Genomic DNA, 9,953 nt, shown 5'->3' with positions numbered 1-9,953 from the left:
AGTGAAGAAGAGGTTTAAAGATTACACAGTAGGGAAACAAGGTGTATTCTCTGTAGCTTTTAAGTGATATTTTATCACTTAAAATTATTTGTAAATTCCAAACAACAGCAACGTGGAGGTGATGTATATTTTAAAGACAGATAAATTCACTGTATTTCATAGTTTATAGTCAAGTATAATGAGAAATAGAGGAATAGACCATTATTTTACAATTGTGTTGGAACCACCGAAAGAATTAAAAGCAGAAATGGTCAAAATTATTAATCTTTGGGGAAAAGAAGAGACTATCAGTCAAGAAGCTTTCTTTAAATACGTTCTTCGCTGTTTGAATATTAATTTCCCTTTGCAGACATTTAACATTAAAACAGCAATTTTAACACAGGAAAAAAAAAAACATTAATATGGGAAAAGTTTCCAGCAAGTGGTTTAGTGTCAAGATACAGTAAATAAAGGAAATGATATGGGGATTAGGACAGAAGGCCTAGTAAAACACAGTACTTAAAGAAAGTGTCTCATGAGTGTCAAACACATTTTATTTTTCTGAGAAAGAAGGAAGTGTGATTAACTGGAAAATGACCTTAAAGGAGTCTAGTCCTGAGTATTCTAACAAATGATCTGAGATTCTGTCCAAGTCATTTAATCTGGCTGGGATTCAGTTTTTTATTAAGAAAATAAGAGAATACAGTAAGGGTGTCTTCCCCCACTAAAATGTTCTTCATAGTCAAAGGAGTAAAATACTATGGACCTAGACGGTAGAATGACTGCAGTGGTAGCTATGGAAATGTTCTGCTCAGATCTCCCTTCAAGGCAGAACTTTCTGTTCCAGGCAAGGACTGCAGTTTGCTACCTGCCTCCAGCTGCTACTGCCTTCAGGCTCCACATCAGCTCTCTTGCCATAACCATGCTCTTCCTGGACAGCCCTCACCAATGGCTGACCCCAGCAGAGGTACCAGGACTTGGCTATTTCCATGCAACCTTGGGCTCACCTCATGGGAAGTCTTTGCTGTGGATCTCCCCCTTGGATTCCCTGAGGAATTTCCAAATCCACATTGCAGTCGGAGGTTCTCCATGTCCAATCCTGCTTCTGTTGGTCTTCCTTCTCACAGGAAAGGGAGCACACCATGGTTTGGAGCTTTCCCTGCTCAATCCCACTTCCATTTTCTTTTATCTTTTGAAAGCATTACCAATCAAAAAACCTTTTGTGTTCCAATCTCCATCTCAGCACCTGCTTCCCAGAGGACCCAGCTAATACAGTGCCTTCTAACTTTGTTTCTTCTGTGGTCAAAGTTATTCAATCAGATTCCTAAGGATGCACACACTTCAACTCTTCAGTTGTATGCACATATGCATGTATGTATTTTGGATGAGTATACATATATTTCCTTTAAAATTTTCATGTATTTATTTCTATGCATACCTATTCCAAAATCACTCTCTTCCACATAGGCAGTCATTTGGAATATTTAGCACATATCTTTGTACTAATGTATAAATATATGCTATCTAAGAGAAAAAAATAAAAATAATTTTTAAGGAGTGTATTTCAATAATACACTCTCAAGATACAAGTCTCAGAGAGAAAATGATGCTCCCGCTGATTACATAAACAACTGCTGCCTCAAAGGTAACTAGGAATAGGAAAATTGTTTTTCAGTCTGTTAAAAGTTAGCTTTTTTTCTAGGCCAGGTTTCTTTATTGTTAAATGTGTGTGATTTTACCCCTCCATTTTCATCCTTTCCATCTCATTTTAGATGTCTCCCTAGGAAAATACTGAACATTTTGTGCTCTTGTCAGTAGTACTTCAGTACTTTGACCTATTGCAAACTTCCTTTATTTTCTGTTTAAAGACTGCTATTAATTGAATCAGATCTTGAACTTCACTTTGAATGAAGAAGATTTTGCTAAGAGTTCTGCATTGTCTTTGATAAAAAGAAAGACTGCTGATTTTCAGCTTTTATTATAACCTATTTCTTCTGTCAAAATGTCCTTTAATACAGACTGTTTTTAATCTCTTTAAATTAATGAATCTCATTAAATGGCTCTTAAGTAAACCATTTTGATAACGGTAGACAGATATTTTTTGTGCCCCAGATGGATAGTTTAAGATAGTTTCTTATTTTCAAAAATAAGATAAAAAATGCCATTCCCAAAGCGCATTATTTTGTGTCTCCCTGATGAATACTTCCCAGTGCTGGTTTTCTGGTCTGTGACCAAAGAGTGATTTAGTCATTAAGAAAAAATAACTTAGAAACACATCAAAGAACAAGACCTCAGGGACAGAGAGGTTTAGGAAATTCTTATATTTTTGGTCTGTTACACTCTTTTATCAATTCTGTTTCTAGCTCTGTGTCTCTTATTACTTACTGTCTTTCATACAATGACCAGGTGCTTTTAGTTAAACTAAAATTTAACTAAAAGATGATCCTCAAAATGTACTCCCAGGAAGTCTTTGGTTCTGACCCATGACTTCATTTAGTACTGAAGACATAACATTTTTCATGGTATCTACTTTTTTATTTGTACATTTTAATCTATTTGGAGTACATTTTGTTAGAAGTCTGAGAGTATGTCACATTCTGCCATTATCACCATTCAGGACTAAAGGTGGGAGTGGGGGAGAGGGTCAGAGATTTGAGTTAACCTTGATTTTCTTTCAAACAATAACATTTTTGAGCAGAATGTTCACATATTTTGAATGGCCATAGGTTTCAACTGCTCTTCACTTTCTCTTCCAATTATCTCTAATCCTTCAAAAATCTATATGTATACACATAGTAACCACAACTGATGGAAAACACTGATAAACAGGAATGTCCAGAGATGTATGATACTTGGGCACTGCAGCCCTGCTTAGGGCAGGAATTCTCAGAAGGGAAAAGGCAGAGAGAAGTGTTATAAAGGAAAAGCCAGAAAAAGAGACATACATGGTAACAGCAAAAGGAGGAAACAGGAAGATCTTCACATTCTGTGAGGTTTGGTTCTGCATCTTTCTTTCATTGGGGTTTCCCTAGGATACAGAAGGCAGTGAATAAATCTTATTTATTTGAATGGTATAAGAGATTGAAAGAATGAGTAAGAAAAGGAGCAAAATGTTCTAGAGACCAAGGCAGTAGTATGACATTCCTACTGGTATGTGTATGTGTTTGTGTGGGTTGAGAAAGAGGAGTAGGGGGAGAGAGAAACTATTTTATTCTGAAACCCATGCTAAGCAGTGAAACTCAGAATATGGTGAGTAGGCAGATATTTGGCATTCTCTGGGCTTTACAACAGGAAATAATAGTGATATAGGTACCAGTTACTCCCCACACCTCACAGGGCAGAATGTACAGAGTTTTGCTACTTGGAAGCTAGTTGTAAGGCCATCATAGGAGAGATAAAAACTTATTCCTTGTCATCTTAACAGTATTGTGGATCTTCAACTCAACAATTATTGAAATTTGACTTAGTTTACAGTCTTAGACACAAATGGGCAGGGGGAAGAAAGCTTATGAAGAGAATAAGCAAGATCAAACCCTGCTTATTTGCAACTTGATCACTATCAGGTCCCTTGCCCAATGGGTAATAATGGTTAGGTTGTTCTGGTCCATGTTTCACAGCACTGGGACGGAAGGCTACTTTGACTAAGGAGGGGAAGAGAATGCCAGCAGCTTGTTTGAGTCCTAACACAGAGTGAATTGACTGAGTGGGTCTTTGGGCTTAGAAGACCAACGATGGTTTTGAAAAGGTAATGTCAAGGTCAACTGAGGATCAGCAAATCTTTGAAGATGGGAACAAATATATATTCATAGAATCAGGGCAAAACACAGCACTTGTATTATTTTCCGACATGAGGCTGTATTTTAAAGTGATTCAGTTTAGGTGATATAGATAAGCCTAACTGAGTCAATATAGAGAACTTTCCAGGTGATTATAGAATATTGAGCAACAGAATCTATATATTTTTCAACGTCAATCTTAATCCATTAGTTCCGTACCTCAAAGGGAAGAGAATACAATAATTAAGAGAAGCTTCAGGGTTTTGTTTTTTTTTTTATTCATAGGACTTTCAAATCATGTGCACTTTCCCAAAAGGTATTAAAAAAAGAAATTACCATATCCTAAATGCAGCAATTCTATTTGTGGAAAGGGAAAAATAAAAAGTAAATCTCTTGTTTGCCCTTGGAGTTTTCACAGAATAAACTTGTCATCTTTTATTTTTTTTCTTTTCCCCCAGGTGACAGATTATCAGGAGCCTGTTAAAAAGCACAGGACTGGGCTTTCCTGGTGGTGCAGTGGTTGAGAGTCCGCCTGCCGATGCAGGGGACACAGGTTCGTGCCCCAGTCTGGGAAGATCCCACATGCGGCGGAGCGGCTGTGCCCGTGAGCCATGGCCGCTGAGTCTGCGCGTCCGGAGCCTGTTGCTCGGCAACGGGAGAGGCCACAACAGTGGGAGGCCCGCGTACCGAAAAAAAAAAACAAAACACAGGACTTTTGGGACTTCCCTGGTGGCGTAATGGTTAAGAATCCGCCTGCCAGTGCAGGGGACACAGGTTTGAGCCCTGGTCTGGGAAGATCCCACATGCCACACAGCAACTATGTCCATGCGCCACAACTACTGAGCCTACGCTCTAGAGCCCACGTGCCACAGCTACTGAACCCCACGTGCCTAGAGCACGTGCTCCACAACAAGAGAAGCCGCCACAATGAGAAGCTTGCGCACTGCAACGAAGAGTAACCCCCATTCGCCACAACTAGAGAAAGCAGCAACGAAGACCCAATGCAGCCAAAAATAAATAAATAAATAATTTATTTAAAATAATAATAAATGATTTGGAAATAAATGAATTAACATGAAGCCACATATTCACAGAACGTTAGGGCTAGAAGTTGTCAAAATTCTTCAGCTCCTCTGCTTCAGGATCTGATATTATATAAACTCTTCCCCTCCTGCTCCATCCTTTTCTTCACATTGCATGAGAAAGTATAAATTCTGGGCAAAAGAATGAGCCTTTCCTTTATAAGCCATGAAACTTATGATAAGAAATGCTAATTTAGGTGACTTACTACTGATTAATAATTAACAGGTTAACTAATGAGGCTGTTAAATAGGTTAATGATGCCTATTAACGATTAATAACCAGTTTTAAGACTGGAATTCCGATATCAGAACCAGATTTAGGACTGGAATCCCGATCAACCAATGTTCAAGTCAGTCCCCAAAATGTTATTAAGTTGTATGCATCCTGTTTCTGTAATCTGTTCTCCATCTTGTCTCTGCATGCATATTGGCAGGGGAAAATATACCCAGAAATGGCCTCTAAGACACTGATGGATGGTGGCTCTGGTGCTAGAGTTTAGGATAACTTTTATTTACTTCCTTACACTTTATAACTTTTTTTTGTTTACAGTATCTTTCAATGGGTTTTTATTGAGAAAAATTCCTATGAATTACCTAAGGGTTACCAAGGAATTAGCACATTGGGCTAGGGAGGTAGATGTTAAAAAGAAAAGATACACAGTACTTGAACAGGGAGCCCAGAGCATGTTTGGTCACTAATCTATCCACAGACCATTACACGGTCAAATTAAGTCTTAATTCTCGAATGCACTTCCATCCAAGCCTGCCTCTACAATTTGTCTCTGTGAACACACAGGCACACATTTTCCTTAATTAAGCATGGCTTTGGTATAAAAACACCAACCCAGTGAACAACGTTTTGTTTTGTTTTTTTGTTTTAGTTTAAAATGTCAGGGCTCCTGCATTAAACAAAAGGATTAAAAAATGATGGTGACAGTAGATGCAAAGCAGAGAATGAGCTTGGGAATCACACTGGTGGGGTTTGAATTTGGGCTCTCCTGCTCACTGACTCTGTGACACCAGGCAGGCCATTAAGATCTCTGAGCTTCAGTTTCCTCATCTTTGACATGACGATGACGACGTACAGTGCAAGCGCTCTCATGAGAGTGAGACGTACAAGTGTTACTTTAGAAGGGCTACTGTGGGAATCCAGTGAAAAGTCCACTGTGTGCTGTATGTGTGGTGTAGGTCGTTATTTCTCCACATTACAGAAAAGGAGAGAGAGGGAGAGGGTGCAACGCCAGCATCACTAAACCAGACAGTAATGAAGCCAGTGCACAGACCTTGGTGTTCTTGTTCTAACGTTCTCCAGGAGGCAGCACAGATGAGTAGTTGAGAACACAGCTCTTAAAGTTGCAGCCTAGTCAACTGGCAAATCTTTTAGCACCTTAGAGTTTCATCTAAAAAATGAGGACAACTCTGTATACTTCATTTGGTCATTGTGAAAATTAAGTAAAATATTATTTGAACTTCAGTTTAAATATATTAGATATTTCTCTTCTGACACCAGCAAGAAAATCCTAAGGGGTTAACCCTAAGGGGTTATTACAGCCCCTCTTATTACAGCCCTTGTCTTATTTTTCATAATGTCTCCAATTCTTATCTGTAGGCCTGGTGACCAGGAGGCATTCAATAAGTAGTTACAGGGACTCCCCTGGTGACCCAGTGGTTAAGAATCTGCCTGCCAATGCAGAGGGGACACAGGTTCAAGCCCTGGTCTGGGAAGATCCCACATGCCACGGAGCAGCTAAGCCCGTGCACTACAACTACTGAAGCTCATGCACTCTACAGCCAGTGAGCCACAACTACTGAGCCCTCGTGCCTAAAGCCTGTGCTTCTCAATAAGAGAAGCCACAGCAATTAGAAGCCTGCGCACCGCAATGAAGAGTAGCTCCCACTCACTGCCACTAGAGGAAGCATGCACGCAGCAATGAACACCAAATGCAGCCGAAAATTTAAAAATAAATAATAAAATTATTTTAAAAAGTAAGTAGCTACAAAATGAAAAAATGAATAAATGATGAGAATGGGGTCCCTCTGCTTTTTTCTTCCATATTAACATTACACTCTAATTACCCATACTCTTTTTTCTCTCTTGTCATGTTTTAAGTCATGTTCAGACTTATGCCCCCATTCCTGTCCCCGCTTTCAATCATAGTGAACAAGGTCAATGTTAAACATGATGGTTAAGAGCACAGTATCTGGAGTCTGGCCTCTCAGGCCCACTCCCAGATCCAACAATTAATAGCTGTGTAACGTTGAATTATTCACTTTACTCCCTAACACTCAGTTTATCAAAGATTATAGTAACTGTTTCAGAGGCTCATTTGGATCATTAAACACCCTGATATTTTTAAGGTATTTTGCATAGCATCTAACACATGTTAAGTGATGAAAAAATGTTGCCTACTTTTAATTTTAAAAAATTTTTTAGCCCACACCATGTGGTACGCAGGATCTTAGTTCCCTGACCAGGGATCGAACCCGTGCCCCATGCATTGGGAGCAAAGAGCCTTAACCACTGGACTGCCAGGGAGTCTCAAATGGTAGCTATTTTTATTATCATCCTTATTATTACTTATGTCACACTAACTGTCCCAGAAGAGCTGTGCCTTGGGCCCCATGTCCCACATTTGTGCAGAGGAAGATACAGCTCTTAATAGCAAAAGGATTCTGCTGGCCTTCAATGCCATTACCAAGTCCAATTTAACTGGGGATTTCTGTCTTATTGATGGAAACATCATCATTCTCAGGTGTTGCCTGAACTTGTGTGGTCCAGGGGATTTCGAATAAGCTCCCTGATTGTAAGAGGGAATTGGAAGACCAAACAGGAAATGAAAACCATACAGTGTGTTATTTAACCCAAAAAGACACTTTCACTGTCTTTAGAGGGAGAGAGTAAGCACTAGGGATATTTAAGGGTCGTGTGTGTCTTGATGGAAGTAGGTAGAGAAGAGGGGAGCTAAGTCATGTGCTATTTATCTTGGTATTTTATTCTGTCAAATCCTCCTACCTCCCTTGCAAAACTGATACAAGTGCTTTTATTTATAAAATGGAGATAATACCAAGCATCAGAGAGGTTAAATAACCTGCCAAAGACATCCAGCATTTAACAGCAGAATTAGGACTCACACTCAGATCTGGCTGATGCCAAAACTCATCTTACATAAGTAACAATACTTTTTATTTAGAAAGTGGCGCATGCTCATTTTAGCAAATTTAAGAAATGCAGATAAAAAGAAAAGTCAAAATGATTTTGAATCCACCACTTAGAGGTAGCCTTCTGTGTAAATGTACTCCAGGTTATCTTCAGCATACCACCCCCACCTCCCTTAACTACCGAGACCCTCATTTCTCTCATCTGTAAAATTGAAGCAAAAGCAATAGTGTTTTGTCAGCCCCTTACAGCTTTAAAATCCTATGATTTTATACCTCAAGTGGTTTTGCTTTCAATTTTTAGTTCCATTAATGGGAAAAAAATGTATCCACACAGAACGATAGGCAGATTTCCATGAACAGTTCAATTCCTCCTGCACACGGATGACATTAAGCCAGGGAAAGTGTCTCTCTGTAGGTTCCATGTCATCCCATCCATTGCTCATTTCCTGGACAGACTTCAGGTGCCCACTGAATATATGGCTACATCTGCCCCTGGATACATTTAGGATGATTAGAGCAGGGAATAAGGGGAGAGAAAGCTGGCTTAGGTAGCTTGTAACATTTGTGGTTGTTAAAGGGAATTTGTTGAATATAAAACTGTTGACCAGCCTGGGAACCTTAAGAAGTTATTGGTTCAAATGCCAGTAGCTAATAGATTGATATTAATGCAGAAGCAGTGGTTAATCAGTCACCTCCACTTTAGATGTTCATTCCTTCTGGTTTGCAGTATTTTCTTTTCTCCTGCCTCCTGACTACTGCACTGACAGAAAGATTAGAAAGTTACATAATTGCATTAGGATAACAAGGCAGTTCAGGGAGAAGCTGATACCCTGGCAGTATTTTTAGAATAATTTGGAGGAGCTGCCACTACTGTCTTGTTGAGAGCTGTCTTCAGTTGTCAGCAGGGACAGAGAGAAGTGAGTCTATCATCTATTTTTTCAGATTACTGGGTACTTGAAAGATGGGTAGAAAGAAATAATAGGAAGATCAAGTGGTTTGGAAAATAAGGACATCACTAACACCTTTACAATGACTTACAGATTTTTGCGATTTTTTTTCTTTTTGTCAAGCACAAGATTTGCATTATTTTGCACATAGCATTTATTTCTTCTGTTACAAGTTTCCCCTCATTCCCTCCCCTTCTCATTTTTCTTTCTTACCTTTTCATCACATATGCATAAACACACACATCAAATGCATACACAAACACGGGACACAGAGATGCAATCATATAGAAATGCACAGACACACACACACACACACACACACACACACACACACACACACACACACACACACACCAGACTACAGAAGGATGTATTTTACTTGAACAGATTCTACACATATCATATACATATACACACACACACACCATCCTCAGAATGTATCTTTCCAAATTATTTGTAATTTTCCATTTCTCTCAGCCTCAATTTCACCCTCTGTAAAATTAGGATGAAATGCCATCCTACCGGGATTGTTATAAGATTTCAAAATAGTTTAAAACTTTTGAATTGAAAGCGACAGAAAACCATAGTATACTCTCTTTAGCAAAAATGGGAAACTTTTTGTGTTGAAATGGATTTGTTCCACAGCATGGATGGACAGAAATGGTTGGGCGTTAGGGACATGTGTAATGAGTTTGGATACTGTCAAGATTCTCCTTCTTTCTCTCTCTCCACATATACCTCACATATATGATTTTCTGCAGTGGTGAAGACTATTCCCAGAAAATAACATGCAAGGTTATATTATCCAGTAGCAGTTCCCTATAGAATTCAATAAGGTTTCCATAATACAAAAAGTAAGCATTGACAAACTCCCCTTTCTATCATCCCCTTGCCCTTTTCAGGGTCTGCTCTAATCTCCAAGGTGATCTTCACTAGGAACCACTAGCAACTGCTGTCATTCGTGATCTCTTCCTTCATGATTTCTATTGAAACGGAAATATAATAAAAGG

General features: G+C 39.0%; 1 pseudogene; it reads left to right on the top strand.

The window, feature by feature from the left end:
- Positions 1-757: 757 nt before the first annotated feature.
- LOC103073521 (AP-3 complex subunit beta-2-like) overlaps positions 758-9,953 on the top strand; it is a 62,607-nt pseudogene continuing 53,411 nt past the window's right edge.

This window comes from Lipotes vexillifer, unplaced genomic scaffold, assembly GCF_000442215.2.
Source record: "Lipotes vexillifer unplaced genomic scaffold, Lipotes_vexillifer_v1.1 scaffold538, whole genome shotgun sequence".
Classification (NCBI taxonomy): domain Eukaryota; kingdom Metazoa; phylum Chordata; class Mammalia; order Artiodactyla; family Lipotidae; genus Lipotes; species Lipotes vexillifer.
The sequence above is the reverse complement of the archived record's forward strand: the minus strand, read 5'-3'. Positions and strand labels throughout refer to the sequence as shown.